This window comes from Stenella coeruleoalba, assembly GCF_951394435.1.
Source record: "Stenella coeruleoalba genome assembly, chromosome: 7".
Taxonomy (NCBI): domain Eukaryota; kingdom Metazoa; phylum Chordata; class Mammalia; order Artiodactyla; family Delphinidae; genus Stenella; species Stenella coeruleoalba.
Genome location: NC_137153.1, coordinates 42505807 through 42527923, shown reverse-complemented (window position 1 = coordinate 42527923; position 22117 = coordinate 42505807). Strand labels below are relative to the sequence as shown.

General features: G+C 41.5%; 1 protein-coding gene across 1 annotated transcript in view; it reads left to right on the top strand.

Moving 5' to 3' along the window:
• Nucleotides 1-4932: 4932 nt before the first annotated feature.
• Nucleotides 4933-22117, top strand: part of UBAP1 (ubiquitin associated protein 1) — a gene marked incomplete at its 5' end in the record, with an annotated part of 55683 nt that continues 38498 nt past the window's right edge. Inside the window, one exon of the mRNA XM_079927060.1 lies at nt 4933-5067. The remainder of the gene's footprint in view (nt 5068-22117) is intronic.

Below are 22117 nucleotides of genomic sequence, written 5' to 3'. Positions count from 1 at the left end.
ATTTCTCAAGTCTGCCTGAATTCTCTCTCTTCCCTACCCCTCAGGCAGGAAAAGTGCTACCTAGGAAACTCAGGTTATTTTCTGCCAGGTACCATCATTATCTGTACACCTGTCTGATTTCCTTACTTAACCTTCTTTGGAGCATCTTTATAGACTCATGGTGCCTGGCATATAGTAGGATTTAGTCCATGTTGGATGGCTAAGTGAATGAAAGATTCTAGGGCTGCTTGTATGTGTTTCCTGTGCCTGCTTTTAAGTACCCCAAAGCCTAGTGTATGAAGGGAGGGAGAAAAAAGAGGAAAAGTGGGAGAAGCACAAACTGGTGCTCCTTGCCTGGAGAGCTGCTTCTAGGCCAGCAGGTATGCTGGCACTGGGAGGGAAAGACACAGGGCAGGGAAAGTAGAGGACTGGCACCCTGTTCACCATCTTCTGGCCCCAGGTGAGCCAGCACTGGGATTCATGTGTGGAAACTGACAAGTATGAGTCATTCCTAGGAAGATGAAGAACTATTTGTTTTTCTAGGAAATATTCTCACTTCCTTTCCATTTCTCTTTTTAAAAATATTTTTAAAAAATTAAAAATATTGAAGTATAGTTGATTTACAATGTTGTGTTAATTTCTTCTGTACAGACAAGTGATTCAGTTATACATATATATACATTCTTTTTTGGGTAATATTCTTTTCCATTATGGTTTATCATAGTATACTGAATATAGTTCTCTGTGCCTTTCCATTTCCTAAGGATGAGTTGTCTCCATGGGGGTTGGAGGGACGTGGCAGGCTGCCCCAGTAGTAGGTGGTCAGCAACTTGGTCCCCACTTAAAGCAAGAAGGCAGAGAAGGAAAAATTACTAGATCAGGAGACCTAGGCTTATGAGGAACCTCAGGAAGTCCCTGCCTGATGGGGGAGGTTTGTCTCTGGCCTCAGGGACTCCTACTCTGAGAGGAGGCACAGGCCCAGTCCTCCAAAGAGTTTTCCTTCCTAATCCTCCCTGGCACCACAGTTCCTGATTCCTTTTCTACTTCTCTGGCCACCACTTTTCCATCTCTCTGCTTTATCTTCCCATGCTGTATTTGTCAGTGTTCCAAAGGGTCGTATCCCCAGAAATTTGAATTAATCTGATTTTCCATTCTTGTAGCCATACCTGCAAAAATTTGACTCAGGTCAAAAACTTTAAAGTCATCCTTGTGTCTTCTCATTTTCTCACACTGTGCATCTAATCTGTGAGCAAATTCTTACAGCTTTATCTTCAAAACCTACCCAGAACCCAACCATTTCTTATCACCTTCACTACTACTATTTCTCAGTCTACAGCACTATCATTTCCTGTCTGGATTACTGCAATAACCTCCTAATGGTCTTTCTTCTTCTACCCTTGCCCTTCTTTAGCTATGCTCAGTGTAGTCACTACAGTGATCCTGCTAAAAATTTAGATCATTTTCCTTCTCTGCCAAAACTCTCACTTAGAGTAAAAGTCAAAGTCCTTAAAATGATCTACAAAACCCTGCATGATTTAGCCCCCTGTTACCTCTGGGCTTTCACCTGCCTTATTCTCTTCATTGCTCACTCACTCCATGCCAGCCATACCTGGCTGCTTACTGATCCTAGAACATAGAAGGTGAGCTTTCATCTCAGGGTGTTTGTACTTTCTGTTCCCTTGTCCTGGCATTTTGTTCTCCTAGGTGTCTGCATGACTCATGTCCTCACTTCCTTCCGGTCTTTTCTCAGATGTCATCTTTCCCTGGCCATCCTTTATAAATTTCAACCCTGGATACTTTCTATTTCCTTTCCTTGCTTTATTCTTCTTTGTAAAACCTGTCACCACTATTATTATTTTCCTCTAGAAGGTAAGATTTGTGAGAGCAGGTTTTTTTTTGGGGGGGGTATTTTTATATACTGTTGTATCCCTAGTGCATAGAACAGTGTCTGGTATACTGCAGGCACTTGATTAGTACTTGCTGGATAAACGAATGACAAATTTATTTGTTCAAGGAGTACCACTATGTTATACCTGTGTACTCCTTATCTCTTTCCTGATTTCCAAGCTCACATTTCCTCCTGAGCATCCCTGCAGAAAATCTGCCATCATCTTAATCTCAGTTTGGCCAGCTAGACTCATTATTATCTCCCCTAGTGCTTCAGTAAACCTTAGGCCTTATTTCTGTTAATAAGACACCTCCAAAACTTGGCTCTTTCTTCTTTGTGATTTCTCCCTCCATATAGCAGGTCTCTAAATCTTGTTGAGTCCATTTCCTAAGTCTTGCTCCAGCTTATCTCCTAGTCTCCATTCCCACTGTCTATGCTTTAGTTCAGGTGTAAGTCTTTTACTCAGTGTAGAAGTCTACAAGGTAGTCTCCAATCCATTTTATTCACTGCTACCATTTTAATTCTCCTGATGAAGAGATTTGCTCAGATACTGCTCTCTCCACAAACCTTCTGTGGCTGCCCATTATCTGTTGAATTAAGTAGGAAAGCAGTCCAAAAGTGATGATTTGCTATTCTCTGTTCAGTTTATTTTTTTAACATGTATTTTAAAAAATGTTTTATTTATTTATTTATTTACTTACTTATGGCTACATTTGGTCTTCATTGCTGCGTGTGGGCTTTCTCTAGTTGCAGGAGCGGGGGCTACTCTTTGTTGTGGTGCGCGGGCTTCTCATTGCGGTGGCTTCTCTTGTTGAGGAGCATGGGCTCTAGGCGCGTGGCCTTTAGTAGTTGTGGTGCATGGGCTTCAGTAGTTGTGGCTCATGGGCTCTAGAGCGCAGGCTCAGTAGTTGCAGCGCACAGGCTTAGTTGCTCCGGGGCATGTGGGATCTTCCTGGACCAGGGCTCAAATCCGTGTCCCCTGCATTGGCAGGCAGATTCTTAACCACTGCGCCACCAGGGAAGCCCGGCAGGCACATTTGTAACCACTGTGCCACCAGGGAAGTCCCTTAATATGTATTTTTATTTATTTATTTATTTTGGCTGTGCTGGGTCTTAGTTGCAGCACGTGGGATCTTCCTTGTGGCATGTGGGATTTTTGTTTGTTTGTTTGTTTGTTTGTTTTGCGGTACGCGGGCCTCTCACTGTTGTGGCGTCTCCCGTTTTGCGGAGCACAGGCTCCGGACGTGCAGGCTCAGCGGCCACGGTTCACGGGCCCAGCCGCTCCGCGGCATGTGAGATCCTCCCAGACTGGGGCACGAACCCGTGTCCCTGCATCGGCAGGCGGACTCTCAACCACTGCACCACCAGGGAAGCCCGGAATTTTTTTTTTAGTTGCGGCGTGCGGGCTCATAGTTGCGGCATGCAAACTCTTAGTTGCAGCATGCACGTGGGATCTAGTTCCCCGACCAGGGATTGAACTCTGGACACCTGCACAGGGAGCACAGAGTGTTACCCACTGGATCACCAGGGAAGTCCCTCTCTGTTCATTTTAACTGCCCCCTTCTGGAATGCCCACTTTCTCTCATTGTGGATTAAAACTGCTGCACTCTTCAAAATACAATTAATCTTCTCTGGAGTTCTGGAGAGAAAACGGGGCTAGAGAATTAGACACCAGAGTGTACACATTCTTTACTACAGTACCAAGAAAGTATAGAGATGTAAATCTCTCCTAATCCTTTAGCCAAAGGTCAATTTTTCCAGAGCAACTGATGTCATCATCACCCTGACTTTTTCTAGAGTTACTGTTTATGCTTCTATTTTTCCCACCAGTTAGGAACTTTTGGGAACAATGACTCATCTCATTCAGTTATGAACCTCAATGCACTTGATTCTAGGAGACATCCAATAAGTACAGAAGGCAGTAAAGGTTTGGGATTGGATTACCTGGTTTAAACCCGTTGAATGTCAGAACTGGAGGGAGATTTAGAGGTCACCTTTCAACCCATTCATTGTGTTGCTGAAATTCGGCCTCTGTTCACTGGTGCCTAATAGAAACATGGAGACAGTTTAGGGTGAAGTAGAAAAGAACAGCTTTATTGCTTTGCCAGGCAAAGGGGGTCACAGTGGGCTAATGCCCTCAAGACTGTGTGTCCCGCCCTGGAGGAGGTAGTGAGGAGTCTTACAGTGTTCAAGGAGCAGGGAGTGGTCAGCTCGTGGACATTCTTCTGATTGGTTGGTGATGAGGTAATCAGGAGTGCATCATCAACCTTCTGGTTTCAACTGGTCTGGGGTCTACATGCTTGTGGGCAGCCTACAGTTAACTTCTTCCACCTGGTGGGGGCAGGGGTTCAGTATCTGCAAAACAGCTCAAAGGACATAGCTCAGAATATTATCTATAGTCCTTCAGGAAGAACTAAAGGTCCTTGACTTTGTTTAATGGCTAAAGTATTATTATTGTGTCTTGCTTGACTGTTTTTCTTTTTTTCTGCATTTTTTTCAGTTCTCTGATTAAATTTATTCTTCGACTAAATTTTTTTTACAGACAAAAGGCAGGCAGAGGACATGGGTGGGGGTCTGTTCTGGTAAGGCCTCATAGGGTCGTGCTCCCTTACAATTTGTAAATGGGGAAAGTGAGGCCCAGAAAGGATAGGACTTTGTACCAAGTCAATGACCCAGGAGGACCAGAAGCCAGACATCCTGATTTCCAAGTGGGTCTGCTTGGTAAGCCTTTGTGCTTCCCTTCGAGATTCAAGTCTCTCGGACTCCCACCTGGGCCCCTTCTCCAACCCTTACGCATTACCCTCTCAGTGACCCCCTCCTTTCCTCCCTCCCCTTGGGTGTGCCGGGTTCACTGGTTCCAACAGCGACGCTCTCAAACCTAGCAATGTTCAGCCCTTGTGGAGATTAGTCACGTCACCGTTGACTCCTCCCATTGGCTCGAGGGATGGAGCGCGGCGCTATGACGTCAGACGCCCAAAGGGGAGGAGCGGTGAGGGGAAGGAGGAGGGAAGTGGGGCTTCAACATGGCGGCTGTGGCAGTGGCGGTGGCTACGGTGACGGCCTGGCCTGGGGAGAGCAGAGTTGGAGGTGGTGGTCTTCGCTCTCCCTAGGGGCCGTCAGGAGCTCAGCGGGGACCGAGCCTGGGAGGCCGGTCGGCGGCAGCACCTTTCGGCTTCTGGGACAGCGGCGCCGGCGTTCAGGTGAGGGGGCCTCCCGCTGGGGGAGGGGGAGAGGGGCGGAGTTGGGGGAGGGAGCAGGTACCGGGAGACGGATGGGGGAGGGATAGGGAGGAAGCTGGAGGCTGAGTGGAATGAGAGGAGCGGCAGCTCAGGGGGTGTGAAGGCGAAGGGGCCAGAGACGGGTGACTTGGAGAGGATTCTGGGAGAAGGGTCGGAGTGAGGGGACCAGAGTTGAAGGGGCGGAGGGCAGATGGGACGCGGGAAAATAAATGAGTTCGGATTAAGGGGACTAATACTCTACTGGAAAATAGGCGCAGTAGACATCTATGTGGCTGGAGCGAGAGCTCGGTGGGAATTAGAGGATGTTGGGGAGAGGGACCCAGGTTTTAGTAAAGGTTAGTGATGGGGACGACTTGAGGGTGAGCTGGGGACGTGAGATACAGATTTAGTTTTCCCTGAGGCGATGAGGTTAGGGGGAAAGGGAGGAGACCAGATCCGGGGCGAGTGATCTTTGGGGATATATTTGGCCTTGCCTGGTCTTCTCCAGGTATGTTAATCTTGCTTCTTTTGTTTGTTTCTTGGATGGAGACTTATCTGTACAGTCCCCCTGGGCTTCATAAACAGCCCCTAATCTTTCTTGTGGATCATTAAGATATAGTTCATTTATTTGATCTCTGTCAGCGATCTCTGACCTTTGTGTTGTCGCCACATTTTTGTTTACAGACAGTTTCTTAAAAGTGTGGCTAGGCATAAAAATACATTTTATATTAAACTGAAATAAAATTTTGAGAGTTTTTAGACACCACGGAGTGTTGCAAAACCAGATTTGGTAATTTAGTTATCTATTAAATAGCTTCTGTTCTAACTCACCTTACTAGGGCTTCTTTCTTTCCTCAGTTCTAATTATTAGAATTTGAGAATTTGGATAGATATGATGGATGTTTCTCTTTAGAATTTTGTCAGATTTGATGATGTGAAAAACGGGGCACTTAGTCTTTAGTGATAGACAGCTCTTTCTAGTTAATGTCCCAAACTAGTTAAACTGAAAGTTTCTGTATTATTTTGTAGCAAAGAATGTAAAATGTCTGAAGTCTAAAAGAATTACATTGTCTGCATTAACCTACTTTTTAAAGTGGGATTTTATAAATTAAATTTTTGTTTCTAATCCATCCTATTCATTCTTTGTTACTTATTTATTCAACGTTTATTGACTGCCAAATGTGTGTTGCATTAATAAGTCATTATAATTATGGAAATGGCAAAATTAATATTTCTCTAGTGAGAATATAATTGCACAGCCTCATTGGAAGAAAAAGTGTTTTTTGGAAATGAAGACTAAGGAAGTCTTATAAAATTATGTAAATATAAGAACTTACTGAATTTTTCTGTTGTTTAGTATTTGACTCATTATTTCATCATGACATACTTTATGTATATCTGAAAGATTTTATTTTTCTTTTTAATTTTGAAGAAGACAGTAACAGTATCCTAATATGATAATATTAGGTCTGTGGACAATTCTCATCAGTAGTTTTTAGTTCCCATTTCTCAGACTGGCAAACATCACTTTATCTTGGGTGACTTTTCTTTGATATCTTGACTGTGGTAAGGTATTTAAAATGAGGATTCCTGAAGTTTAATTCAGTGACTAAAATTCTCTGAATTTTTTCAGCATTATAAATGTATCTTCATTACCTCAGAGTGTAGTCAGTATTATACATTTTTCCTGTTATTTAATTATATTGTTGAATGTTTTGAGGTTTTTTTATATGTAGATTATTTTAAGTGTAAACATTTTCCCCACAGAGGAACCAAAACCAAAACCAGACCATCAGTTTATCATTAACCAAGTAATTTTCTTCAGACAGTCTTTCTCAAGAAATGCAAAAGGTAGCATACAGTACCTTAAATTAGGTATTAAATAAGCTTCTTCTTGGAGTCAAGAAAACCTTGAGTTGAAGCTTAGAAATAACTGGATTTAGTTTCCCACATAGCATGGGAATCCTTGCATCTGTATCACGAAGATAAGTGAAAATCTATCCTCTTTTCCAGAATCTAATTCGTTATAGGAGAGAGCCTTTCAGTCAGAGAAAGATGTAAGCGGAGTGTTGCTCTTCTAACCTGTAGCACACAATTTCTTGTAATATTGGAAAATAATTTGAATGTAAGAATAATATTTTCCTATGAATTGAGAATTATAATTTCAGATTTAAAAAATTTTAGGTGAGGGCAGCTAGATTTACAAAGGGATATGTGCTAAAATTGGGTCTATATTAATGAGCTAGGCATTGTTAAACACTTTACATAATCTCACTTAATCCTTACAATTCGTTTAGGTAAGCAGGCCGTGAGAGGCATGGTTTTTAGGTGTTGAGGAAACTGAGGATTAGTAAAGTTGAGTACCGTAACCAAGGTTACTAAATTTGTCCAATTTCAGTGCCTTTACTGCATCTGTTACATCATTTTGCCCCACTTAGATGGTCACAGGGCCATTTAATTCCTATCAAGTAAATTTAAAGTATAAGCATGAGTTTTAAAGTAATACCATTTTAAACTACTTGTTCTCACTGAAATAGTAGTGTAACTGGAATGATAAATAGTTCATTACAATTTTAGTCACTTAATATATCATCAGTATTCTAGGAGGAAGTAAATACCTGAATATTTTGTACTTTACAAAATAAACTGGATAAACTGGATAAGGGACTAAAAGTTTTTATACTTGTATTGCTGAGTCAGGTTGGACCTGCTTCAGTAAGGGCCAAAATTTGTATTTGGCAGTAATCCTCATGTGTTCTCAGAATTTTGGGTTGGTCATTGTCAGTTGCTTAATGCTTACCAAACACTTCCAGGGTTTGAGTCACTGAATTGGCTCATGGTAATTGTGAATCTTGTGGTTTACTGAGTCAAGAGCCAGCAGTGTGTGTGTTTTGGTTGTTTCATTTCCTCCCCAACACTTAATATTGTCAGAGTTTAAAATTTTTTTCTTATCTCTTGGGTTTGAAATAGGATCTACTGTGTTTTTATTACCATTTCCCAAAGTTGAGCATCCTTTTTGTATGTTCCTTGGCCATTTGTGCTTCTGTGATGTGTATATTCAAGTTCTCTGCCTATTTTTGAGTTTTCTTTTTTTCTTACTGATTTTTAAGAGTTCTTTATTTATTTTGTATACTAATTATTTGTTAGTTGATGGTTTGCAAATATCCTCTCCCAATTTGTGACTTGTCTTATCTCTTCATAGTCTTTTGATGAGAAAAGTTCATAATTTTAATGAACTGAACTTTTCATATTTAGGAAATCCTCTTCTACTAGGCATGCTGTTTTAATAAATAAGAGTATACGTGTCTGTCACGTGGCATCTAATGTGACATTTAGTACCAATATTTGCTTGATTAGAAAGGCCAGCTTCTCAAGAGTTGTGTTTGTATTGTCTTTGGAGTTACAGGGCCAGACTTTTTTAAAAAAATAAGTTTATTTATTTATTTATTTAGTTTTGGCTGCATTGGGTCTTCGTTGCTGCGCATAGTTGCGGTGAGCGGGGACTACTCTTTGTTGTGGGTGTGTGGGCTTCTCATTGTGGTTGCTTCTCTTGTTGCAGAGCATGGGCCTTAGGCTCGTGGACTCAGTAGTTGTGGTGCACGGGCCTAGTTACTCTGCAGCACGTGGGATCTTCCCAGACCAGGGATCGAACCTGTGTCCCCTGAATTGGCAGGCGGATTCTTAACCACTGCGCTGCCAGGGAAGTCCTGGGCCAGAGGGTTTTAAAAGCAGCTTGAGTTGTGCCTTATACACAGGTTACATATATTTCCCCCAACTGGGAAACTAATAGATTTGTGAATGATGTATGCATTTTACAAAATGTTAATAATGTGGTATGACGGTGAGAGAGTTTTCTTGTGTGCACAATTCATGAGTCACTCATTCTGAGCAGTTAGGATTTCTACTAAAATATGTTCAGAAAGATTTTTTGATATCTAGTCCTGTCTAGTGTGGGCTTTATCAAGAATAATTGTGGGTCTTCCCTGGTGGTGCAGTGGCTGGGTGTCCGCCTGCCGATGCAGTGGACACGGGTTTGTGCCCCGGTCCGGGAGGATCCCGCATGCCGCGGAGCGGCTGGGCTCCTGAGCCATGGCTGTTGGGCCTGCGCATCCGGAGCCTGTGCTCCGCAATGGGAGAGGCCGCAACAGTGAGAGGCCCGCGTACTGCAAAAAAAAAAAGAAGAATAAAGAATAATTGTGGTTTGTGAGAGAGCTGACGTGGAAACATTTTGGAAGAGTTTTTTTGTTTTTATTTTCAAGTAATACAATATTATATAATTAGGATAAAATTAGGTGGAATGTAATTACATTAAGTAAAAAGGAGAAATATGTAAATTTTCATAGTTAAACAACTTTGGACTTCCCTGGTGGTGCAGTGGTTAAGAATTCGCCTGCCAATGCAGGGGCCACAGGTTCAAGCCCTGGTCTGGGAAAATCCCACAGGCTGCAGAACAACTAAGCCTGTGAGCCACAACTACTGAGCCTGTGCTGTAGAGCCCGCGAGCCACAACTACTGAAGCCTGCGTGCCTAGAGCCTGTGCTCTGCAACAAGAGAAGCCACTGCGATGAGAAGCCCGTGCACCACAACAAAGAGTAGCCCCCTCTTGCCACAACTAGAGAAAGCCCGCACGCAGCAACGACGACCCAAAGCAGCCAAAAATAAATAAAATAATTAAAAAAAACCCCAGAACAAAACAAAACAAAACAACAACTTGTTCCTGTGTGTGGGGGGGTGTTTTTTGGGTTTTTTTGCTCGTATGTTTATGGTATTTAACTTAAATTAGATACATTTAAAAGAATGAAATACTCTTCTTAGTATTGGAGAAACTACATCTGTTTAAAGTTATGATGGGGAATTCCCTAGTGGTCCAGTGGTTAGGACTCCGAGCTTTCACTGCCAAGGGAGCAGGTTCAATCCCTGGTCAGGGAACTAAGATCCTGCAAACCACATGGTGTGGCCAAAAAAAAAAAAAATTATGATGAACATTGCAAACTGACTAGAACATATATGAGGGAGGATATAGTTTTTCTGTTTTGTTTTTTAAACTCCCTACCCAGTTCTTTGGACTGTGTGGCTCCTATCCACCATTAAACCCTTATCTCTTAGGTTATTTTTATAAAAATCTTGAGCGATTTGATTTACCCTGTCATGTATTAAAGCCTCTAAAAACTTTTTTCTTTTTTTCATGAGAAGACTATGGAGTACTATGAACTTTGGGAACTGTTCTTCTAAGCAGTTGGATGTTCTGATCCTGGCAAAGATCATGTTGAAATATAAAACATCCACCAGACTTTAATTATACTGTAAATACTGTATAGTGATATACAGTACACCCTTGGTATTTGTGAAAGATATGTCCCTAAAGTTTTGAGAATCCTTGCATAAATACCATACTTTAGAATGTCTCTCATAGCTTATAGAAGAGTATAATGGAAAATTTTTAGTTACCATCAGATTTGATGGGTAAATAGAAGAGAACAACAAAGTTAGAGATTTTGATGCTAAACTCAGCCTTCAGCTACCTTTAATTCCCAATCTTTTGCTGTTTGTCACTGCTGGCTGGCCTATCCCCAGCCTCTTTTTTTTTTTTTTTTTGCGGTACACGGGCCTCTCACCGCTGTGGCCTCTCCCGCCGCAAAGCACAGGCTCTGGACGTGCAGGCCCAGCGGCCACGGCCCACGGGCCCAGCCGCTCTGCGGCATGTGGGATCTTCCCGGACTGGGGCACGAACCCGTGTCCCCTGCATCGGCAGGCGAACTCCCAACCACTGCGCCACCAGGGAAGCCCCCCCAGCCTCTTTTAATAACCCTTTGGAGACTCAAGGTCAGACTGGCTTTGCTTGTCTTGTGCTGCATCTTATCATCATGGTCTTAGTCCTAGGCAGGGTTCATATCCTCATTTCTTCCTTCGTTAAGTAAGAATGGAATCCTCCTAATCCTGACATCTTCCTATAGTTTGTGAGTGTTAATATTTCCTTCTAGAGTTCAGTGGCAAAGGATATGGGCAGTAACTTCCTATTTTCTCCTTCAGGCAGATTATACCTTATACCACACCATGTATGATAAATGACTCCTTTCTGTGGGTGGAATTCAAATGTCAGCTAGATTACAAATTATTATATGGAGTGGAATTTAGGGGTAGCTTGTGAATTCTCAAAAAATTTTCTTCCATCAAAGGTTACTCTATTTCCAAGTGATAATAACAATAGGAAATCAACCAGCCAACTTACCACAAATTTTGTTCTGAAATACTTTAAAATTACTGAAGGTCTTGAATTGTTTATATCCTGTCCCATCCATTTTCTGAAACTGGAAATTCTAGCTAGTTCTTATAATTTAATAGGGAATCTAACTTTATCCTTGTAGTAGATAGTTTTTACAATAATATTTCACTTACCTGGCTTATTCAGAGACCTCGGTGTTTCGTTTTTTTTTCTTTTCTGTACGCGGGCCTCTCACTGTTGTGGCCTCTCCCGTTGTGGAGCACAGGCTCCAGACGCACAGGCTCAGCGGCCATGGCTCACGGGCCCAGCCGCTCCGCGGCATGTGGGATCCTCCCGGACCGGGGCACGAACCCGTGTCCCCTGCATTGGCAGCCAGACTCTCAACCACTGCGCCACCAGGGAAGCCCCCTCGGTGTTTTATATAAGCAGAATTTTAAGATAATGGGACGTTTCTTCTTTGAGAGCCCATGTTAAAATTATTGGTAGATTATTAAATGAGAATCTTTTATAACTATACCTTTTATAATGCAGTCAGTAATAATGTATGGCTTACTCCATAATAATGTAGGTCTTACTCCAAATGTCTCTAGGAAGCTATGCTTTTTGAGTTGTTGGGTCTCTGTTTAAAAAAAAATGTTTTTGGTCTGTATGTATTACTGGCAGTAAAATTTAATGAAAGAGTGTACATATTAGGGTAACTGAGGCTTATTTTATTTAGTATTGTAAGAAATTATATTTAGGCACAGTTCTAGTTTGAGACGTTCTTGATCTGTCCAACACGATAGCCACATAGTGCAGATATAAAACATTTTTATCATTATGGAAAGTTCTTTTGGACAGCACTGTTCTCGACAGATGCTTGTCAAATTTTATTGTGCGTGTAGATCACCTGGAGATTGTGGTAAAGTGTAGATTCTGATTCAGTAGTTCTGGGTGGGCTTGCGATTGTGTATTTTTAATAAGCTCCCAGGTTATGTTGATGTCTCAAGGACCATACTTTGAATAGTAATTTAAAAAAATAATTTATTTTATTTTTGGGCTGCGTTGGGTCTTTGTTGCTGTGCGTGGGCTTTCTCTAGTTGCAGCAAATGGGGGCTACACTTTGCTGCGGGGCGTGGGGTTCTCATTGCGGTGGCTTCTCCTTGTTGTGGAGCACGGGCTCTAGGTGTGTGGACTTCAGTAGTTGTGGTGCACGGGATCAGTAGTTGTGGCTCGCCGGCTTAGTTGCTCCGTGGCATGTGGGATCTTCCCAGACCAGGGCTCGAATCCGTGTCCCCTGCATTGGCAGACAGATTCGTAACCACTGAGCCACCAGGGAAGTCCCTCAATAGTAAAGTTTTGAATTTACTTTAACGTGAGGTTGATTTGGGACCTTTTTATGAGATGTTTTCTAAATATATTATAAGCTTTTTAATTAACATCTTTTGCCAGGAGAGATTATATTGTAATGGACAGAACTCTGGACAGTGAGTTGAAAGATCTAAAGTTCTAGTTCTGGTTTCCCATTTAAAACTAACCATCTCTTTCAGACTTGAACTTTTTAGTTTGTAGAATGGGGGTACCTGCTTACATCTCCTAGCATGTGAGGTTCATATAAGATGATGTATGTGATGGTCTTTTCAAAAGTACCTAAGACTTTAACATATAGTTTTAAAAATTATAAAGTTTTTAACATATACTTTGTTAGAAGCATAATACTTTTCCACTGTTAGCTAACATTCTTATTTTTCTAAAGCTAATATACTGCATTTTATCCAGGAATTCTCAGTAACTTTTATTTATTTTTTTATGCTTAATGTTTGTCTTTTTCCATTAGAATTAATTTTAATGAGGGATTTTGTCCTGTTATAGTTGCCACTTAGAGAAGTACCAAGCAATAATTGTAGGTACACCTTAAACAGATGTTGAGTGAATGAGGCATGAAGCCTGAGAAATTGCCTTTTGCTGTGACCAGGCAGGGATAGTTTTTCAAGTGAACAAAATTTGATTGGGAACCAGCAAGGGGGGAACAAAAAAGTAATTATTTAGGGACTTCTCTGCTGGTGCAGTGGTTAAGAATCCGCCTGCAATGCAGGGGACACAAGTTTGAGCCCTGGTCCAGGAAGATCCCACATGCTGTGGAGCAGCTAAGCCCATGTGCCACAGCTACTGAGCCTGCGCTCTAGAGCCCATAAGCCACAACTACTGAGCCTGCGTGCTACAACTACTGAGGCCCGCGCGCCTACAGTCCATGCTCCACAACAAAGACAAGCCACCACAGTGAGAAGCCTGTGCACCGCAGTGAGAAGCCCGAGCACCACAAGGAAGAGTAGCCCCCACTCGCCACAACTAGAGAAAGCCCATGCACAGCAACGAAGACCCAACGCAGCCAAAAATAAATAAATTTAAAAAAAGAAAAAAAAAAGAATTTTCCCTTTCACCCAAAATGTGCACACACACACACAAAATTAAAAAAAAAAAGTAATTATTTAGCTAGTTTTTCAATTGGGGGAAAAGAATAAAAGCCAGATAACATCTCTCTTCACTGTAGAATTCTATTTGCATATTCCTGTGTTTTCTTTCTTTTTATTATTTTTTGGCTGCGTTGGGTCTTCTTTGCTGCACGTGGGCTTTCTCTAGTTGCAGCGAGCAGGGGCTACTCTTCATTGCAGTTTGCAGGCTTCTCATTGCGGTGGCTTCTCTTGTTGCGGAGCAGGGGCTCTAGGTGTGCGGGCTTCAGTAGTTGCAGCGCGCGGGCTCAGTAGTTGTAGCTCGCGGGCTCTAGAGTGCAGGCTCAGTAGTTGTGGTGCACAGGCCTAGTTGCTCCGTGGCATGTGGGATCTTCCCGGACCAGGGATCGAACCCGTGTCCCCTGCATTGGCAGGTGGATTCTTAACCACTTACTACCCAGGAAGTCCCAACCTTTTTTTAATTTTTATTTTTAATCTTTAACCTTTATAGAGGGTTTCCTATTTGATCTTCAGGGACTCACTTTTAAGTCAATGTAAAAAATGAATGGGTTTCTTATTATGGGTGACAGTCTCTTGGTACCAGCTTTCTTTATTTAGAGTATGTACAAGCCATTGAAGTGGGGAAATACTCTTACTAAAATAAGATTTGGTTTAGGAAGGTGAGGAGGTCCCAGTAGACAGTGGTAACTGTTGCTTGTGTTATCTTATTTTGTCCTTATAATAACCCTTTTGATTTACTTCATATTAACATTTCTTATATTATTAATCTTTGCTTTTACTTATAAGAAGAATGTGTTTGTTGAGTTTTGTTATTAGAGATATATTACAACCCGTTCTGATAGATACTTGTACAACAACTAAGATTTGTTGAAAGGTCTGCCATGTGCTTTTTGTTTTCCTTTATTAGAAATCATTTCATAATAAAATATATGAAGTTATAAAATATAGAAGAAAATTCTTTTGTATATGTATTGTATGTACCTTTAGCTTTAGAAGTAGAGCTCTTTTCTTTCTTTCTTTTTTTTTTTTTTTTTTTTTTTTTTGCTGTACGCGGGCCTCTCACTGTTGCGGCCTCTCTCCCATTGCGGAGCACAGGCTCCGGATGCGCAGGCTCAGCGGCCATGGCTCACGGGGCCAGCCACTCTGCGGCATGTGGGATCTTCCCGGACTGGGGCACGAACCCGTGTCCCCTGCATCTGCAGACGGACTCTCAACCACTGCGCCACCAGGGAAGCCCCTAGAAGTAGAGCTCTTAAGACAATTGCCAATAACCTTATTATGTTAATTGCTACGTTCGGTAATCTGAAGCAAATCTGTTAGTGGATAATTTTCAAAGGATGAGGAGCCTTTGTTGATTTTGTTTCCGAGACTCTAACCACACAGATATCTTTTCTATAACATTTCCTATCCTAATTTCCCATTTTCTAAAAGGCTTGTCTTTTATGCTTTTTCTTTTTTGAACCCAGGCCGAATATTGGTCTTTGAACAGGGGGAGTAAATTCTATCATATTATGTTTATAAATCTATTTAGTTTTATTCTTATTCTACGTTTTCTGTTTACCCTCCCTTTTTCTTGCTTTTTAAAATCTTTTTCTTCCTTTTGATTAATTTTCTGTATTTGACTTCTTTGCTTTAGTTATTTGAAAGTTGCTCATCCTATTCCTTTTTTTATGTTGGTTGTTGTTAAAATTTTTATATGTAATTTTTAAATTTATTTATTTATTTGGCTGTTCTGGGTCTTAGTTGCTGCATGCAGAATCTTCGTTGTGGTGTATGGTATCTTTAGTTGTGTCATGCGAACTCTGAGTTGTGGCATGTGGGATCCAGTTCCCTGATCAGGGATCGAACCTGGGTCCCCTGCATTGGGAGCGTGGAGTATCAGCCAGTGGACACCAGGGAAGTCCAATGTATGTAATTTTTATGCATAAAATCCATGTGTACTGTATATGTAATCTCTACAATAAGACAAGTTTGTTTTACTTCCTCCTCTCTCCCAAATTTCTCCCATTTTCAGGTCACCTCAGATTTTACTTCCAGATCACTTATTTACTTTTATGTCAGGAGTTGCCTTGGACAACGTATATTTTACTGATTTATTTGCCCACTGCTTTTTCTGATGTTTTCCATTTCTCCTACTTTAGATTAATTTTATGCTTTGGTAAACTATATCTCTGAATTCTTTTTTCAGGGAGGAATCAATGAAGAGTGAATTTTCAGTCTTTAGATCTTGAAATGTTTTCATTTTGCTCCCTTATTTGGATACTAGGGCTCTAATTTTACAACTGTCCTTAATCAGATTTTTGAAGATAATTGCTCCATAATTTTATAGCCTCTCTCGTTGATAGTGAGTTCTTGAAGCTAGTCTTATTCTCTTTCCTTTGTATATAACCACTTTCTATCTGGAAGCTGTTTGTTGTTCAGACTTTTAAAAATCTGGTGATGATCTAAATTTTTGTGATGTGTCTAGATTTCAGTTTTTACCAGTGCATTTTGCTTGGTACTCACCTCTTCTAGTTTCAAGACTGTGTTATTTATTTATTTAGCTCTTAGAGGTTTTATTTCTCTTTTTCCGTACTCTCAGTTCTCTCCTGAAAGTCCTGGTAGACCAATTTGAGAACTGCTTAAAACTATTGATCCTGAGCTTGAAACACTTTCACCATGGCATATTTTTTCCACCTTCTAAACTCGTCTGTATTTAGGGCTGGATTTTTAAAAATAGCTTTATTAAGGTATAGTTCATATATCACAAAATTCAGTCATTAAAAATGTACAGTTCAAAATAAAAAGTGTACAGTTCAGTGTTTTTTTAGTATTCACAGTGTGGTGAAACCGCCACTACAGTCTGTTGAAAATGTTCCAGAGCATTTTCAGTACCCCAAAAAGAAACCTCATGTCCATTAGCATTCACTCCCTATTCCACTCTCCCCACAGCCCCTAGCAACCACTTATTTACTTTCTGTTTCTGGATTTGCCTATTTTAGACATTTCACATAAATGGAAATATGTAGTCTTTTGTGACTTGCTTCTTTCATTTAGCGTGTTTTCTGTGTTCAACCATGCCATTTTTTTCCCATAAGTTTATTTTATTTATTTATTTTTGGCTGCGTTGGGTCTTCGTTGCTGCGCACGGGCTTTCCCTAGTTGCAGCAAGCGGGGGCCACTCTTCATTGTGGTGCGCGGGCTTGCAGTGGCTTCTCTTGTTGAGGAGCATGGGGTCTAGGTGTGTGGGTTTCAGTAGTTGTGGCATGCAGGCTCAGTAGTTGTGGCACATAGGTTTAGTTGCTCTGCGGCATGTGGGATCTTCCCGGACCAAGGCTCGAACCTGTGTCCCCTGCATTGGCAGGCACATTCTTAACTACTGCACCACCAGGGAAGCCCCATGCCATTGTTTTTTATTGCCAAATAATATTCCATTGTATGTATGTATCATGTTTTATTTATCCATTTGTCAGTTGATGGACAGTTGGGTTGTTTCCACTTTGTCTATGTGGATGTATGTTTTCATTTCTCTCAGGGATTAACATCTTAAATTTCAAACAGTCTAGTTTGAACTGATAACCGACTTAACTTCAATATCATACAAAGACTCTGATCCTGTATGGTTCTGTACTACCCCCTTTAAACGTTGTTGTCACAAATTGCAACTTATGTGCAACATGGATGAACCTGGAGGGCATTATGGTAAGTGAAATAAGCCAGGCATAGAAAGACAATAGCATAGATTTTTTTTTTTTTGGTTGCGTTGGGTCTTCATTGCTGCGGGTGGGCTTTCTTTACTTGCGGTGAGTGGTGGCTACTCTTCATTGAGGTGTGCTTGCTTCTCATTGCGGTGGCTTCTCTTGTTGCAGAGCATGGGCTCTAGGCACGTGGGCTTCAGTAGTTGCAGCACATGGGCTCAGTAGTTGCGGCACGTGGGCTCTAGGGCACGCAGGCTTCAGTAGTTGTGGTGTGTGGACTCTAGAGCGCAGGCTTAGCAGTTGTGGCGCACGGGCTTAGTTGCTCTGCGGCATGTGGGATCTTCACAGACCAGGGCTCAAACCCGTGTTCTCTGCATAGGTGGATTCTTAAGCACTGTGCCACCAGGGAAGTCCAGTGACATAGATTTATAATAATTTTTGTGCATTAAAAAAAATCTGTACTAAATAAAAAGGGGAGTTGGAAACCAAAAACAATACTAGCTGTTAGCCCATTTATTCTTTTTTTTAAATAAATTTATTTAATTTTGGCTGCGTTGGGTCTTTGTTGCTGTGTGCAGGCTTTCTCTAGTTGCGGGGAGTGGGGGCTACTCTTCGCTGTGGTGCACGGGCCTCTCATTGCAGTGGCTTCTCTTGTTGTGGAGCACAGGTTCTAGGTGCACAGGCTTCGGTAGTTGTGGCACGTGGGCTCAGTAGCTGTGGCCTGCAGGCTCTAGAGTGCGGGCTCAGTAGTTGTGGCTCACGGGCTTAGTTGCTCCACGGCATGTGGGATCTTCCCAGACCAGGGCTCAAACCTGTGTCCCCTGCATTGGCAGGCAGATTCTTAACCACTGTGCCACCAGGGAAGTCTTAGCCCATTTATTCTTAGCAGAGGTCTTTATTTCTTCCTGAGGCTTTGAGTTACTGTGGTATTCTGCTATTTCAGCCTGAAGGACTTTTAACATTTCTTGTAGGCAACAAACTCTCTCAGGTTTATTTATCTGAGAATGTTTCAGTTTCTCCCTCATTAAAAAAAAAATTATCTATTTTTTTTGCGCTGTGTCGGGGTCCTAGTTGCGGCATGTGGGATCTTTCATTGCAGTGCGAGGGCTCTTCGTTGCAATGCGTGGGCTTCTCTCTTTCTGGTGTACAGGCTCAGTAGTTGTGGCACGTGGGCTCTCAGGTTGTGGCACGTGGGCTCCAGAGCACATGGGCTCTGTAGCTCTGGTGCAGGCTCCAGAGCACGTGGGCTCTGTAGTTGTGGCGTGCAGTCTCCAGAGCGTAGGGCTCTGTAGTTGTGGCATGTGGGCTCTGTAGTTGTGGTGGGCAGGCTTAGTTGCCCTGTGGCATGTGGGATCCTAGTTCTCTGACCAGGGATCGAACCTGTCCCCTTCATTGGAAGGTGGATTCTTAACCACTGGACCACCAGGGGAGTCCCCCTCCCTCATTTTTTGTTTTTTTAATTAATTTATTTTTGGTTGCATTGGGTCTTCCTTGCTGTGCGTGGGCTTTCTCTAGCTGTCGCGAGTGGGGGCTACTCTTCTTCATGATGTGCGGGCTTCTCATTGCGGTGGCTTCTCTTGTTGCAGAGCACGGCCTCTAGGTGTGCAGACCTCAGTAGTTGTGGCACGAGGGCTCAGAAATTGTGGCTCATGGGCTCTAGAGCGCAGGCTCAGTAGTTGCAGCGCACAGGCTTAGTTGCTCAGTAGCATGTGGGATCTTCCTGGACCAGGGCTCAAACCTGTGTCCCCTCCATTGGCAGATGGATTCCTAACCACTGCGCCACCAGGAAAGTCCCCCTCCGTCATTTTTGAAGGACAGTTTTTGCCAGATACAGTATTCTTGGTTGACAGTTTTTTTTTTCTTTTGGTAATTTAAATATGTCATCCTCCTCTCTTCTGTCCTCCATAGTTTCTGATTAGAAATTGACTGTTAGTTTGTTGAGGCTCCCTTGTAAATGATGAGTTGCTTCTCTTGCTTTTAATGATTCATTCTTTTTTTTCAACAGTTTGCTTATAATGTGTCTTGGTTTGAATCTCTTTGACTTTATCCTACTTGGAGTTCATTGAGCTTCTTGGATTTGTAGATTTGTCTTTCATCAAATCTGGGAAGATTTTGGCCATTATTTTTTATTTATTTATATTTTTTTATTATTATTTTTTTTTGTGGTACACGGGCCTCTCACTGTTGCGGCTTCTCCCATTGTGGAGCACAGGCTCTGGACACACAGGCTCAGCGGCCATGGCTTACGGGCCTAGCCGCTCCGTGGCATGTGGGATCTTCCCATACCGGGGCACGAACCCGTGTCCCCTGCATCGGCAGGCGGACTCTCAGCCACTGCGCCACCAGGGAAGCCCTTGGCTGTTATTTTTTAAAATAGTCTTTCTGCCCTTTTCTCTTTTCTGGGACTCCTGTAATGTGGATGTTGATATGCTTAATGGCATCCCACAGGTCTTTTAGGCTCAGTCTGCTTTTCTTTATTCTTTCTTTGTAGACATTGCTCTATATTCAAGTTTGCTGATTCTTCGTTTTGCCTGCTCAGATCTGCTGTCGTACCCATCTAGTGAACTTTTTGTTTCAGTTAGTATATTTTTAGCTCCAGAATTAAAACTACTGAAGTATAGAAAGTTGAACATGAAAGCCTTCTTTTACCTTCTTCCAGAACTAACCATGAATCCTTTCTGATTTTTGTGTACATACAAAAAGCCATGCAAATATATGTGCTTGTTGAGGTTTTTTTTTCGTTTGTTTGTTTTTTGTTTTTTTTTTGTTTTTTGTTGAGGTTTTTTAAAGCTTTTTATTTTGATACAATTTCACATTTACCAGAAAACTTACAATGATAGTACAGAGTTCCTGTATACCTTCTATTGAGATTACCTACATGTTTCATATTTTTGTTATGTTCTTCACTCATTCTCCTTTCCTATCATCTATCTGTTCTCTATTTGTATTTACATATACATATTATTTTTTTCATAATTGCTTGAAAGTAAGTTGGGGACTTCCCTGGTGGCGCAGTGGTTGAGAATCCGCCTGACAATGCAGGGGACATGGGTTCGATCCCTGGTCCGGGGAGGTCCCACATGCTGCAGAGCAACCAAGCCTGTACGTCACAACTGCTGAGCCCACGTGCCACAACTACTGAAGCCTGTGTGCCTAGATCCCGTGCTCCACAACAAGAGAAGCCACCACAATGAGAAGCCTGTGCACTGCAATGAAGAGTAGCCCCTGCTTGCTGCAACTAGAGAAAGCCTGTGCACAGCAACGAAGACCTAACACAGCCAAAAATAAATAAGTTAACAAAAAAAAAAGGAAAAAAAAAGAAAAGTAAGTTGAAGACACGGTACCCTATTACTGCTTTACAGTGCGTGCTTCCTAAAAATAAGAACATTCTCTTACATAGCTACATACTAATGATCAAAATCAGGAAATTAACTGTTGTTGAATCACCCATTGTCCAGCAGCATTCTTATAGCAAAAGAACATCCTGGATCATGCATTACATTTAGTGGTTTTGTAGTTTTAATTGCCTTTCATCTGAAACAGTTTCTTAGTCTTTGTCTTATGACTTTGACATATTTGTAGAGTACAGACCATTTATTTTATAGAATGTCTCTCAAGATGGGTTTGTTTGATATTTCTTCGTGATTAGATTCAGGTTGTTTGATACTTCCTCATGATAGTTTCACTTTTGGCAGGAATACCACAGAGTTGATGTGTTCTCAGTGTATCATATATGGAGGTGTCAGTTTGTTCCATTACTGGTAATGTTAATTTTGATCACTTGGTTAAGGTGGTGTCTGCCAAGATAAAGTTACTGTTTTCTCCACCATACTTAATAAAAAATATATTGTGGGAGATACTCTGATACTATGTACATATCCCGTTACCCTTGTGGAACTTGAACCCACTTGTTTTAGCATCTACTGATACTGATTCTTCAGATTATTGATATGATGGTTGCCAATTATGAGTTAGGTTTAATTCACAGTTTTAGAAAATTAAAATGTGATTATTCTGCAGCCTCTTTCATTTTACACTATAGCAGTAGCATCTTTTTATTTCTTTATTTTAGAAAGTTCCAAACTTATAAATGTAGATCTAGCCATAACAGCTGTCAATCTGCCTTTCTTCCTCCCTCTCTCCCTCCCTTCCTCTTTTTCTTTCTTTCTTTCTTTTTAATAAATTTCAGGTGTACAACATAGTGATTCACAATTTTTAGAGGTTATACTCCATTTATAGTTATTATAACAATCTTATTTCATATACATGCCCTCTTCCCAGTTATTTTGGAGCAAATCTCAGTCATATCATTTCATCTGTAAATATATTTTTGTGTATCCCTGAAAGATAGGAATTATAAAAAAACTGTAATACCATTGTCCTACCTTAAAATTTAACTTATTTAATATTATCAGATATCCAGTTAGTGTTCATATTTTCCCAATTGTTTTCACTTTTTTCTTCAGTGTGTTCGGATTGGGATCCAAATAAGATCTGTATGTTGTGATTGCTTTATTTATTTAAATAATATTTTTTAAAATTTTAATTTAATTTAATTTATTTGGTTGCGCCAGGTCTTAGTTGTGGCTCACCGGCTCCTTAGTTGCAGCACGTGGGCTCCTTAGTTTCGGCATGCAAACTCTTAGTTGCGTCATGCATGTGGGATCTAGTTCCTTGACCAG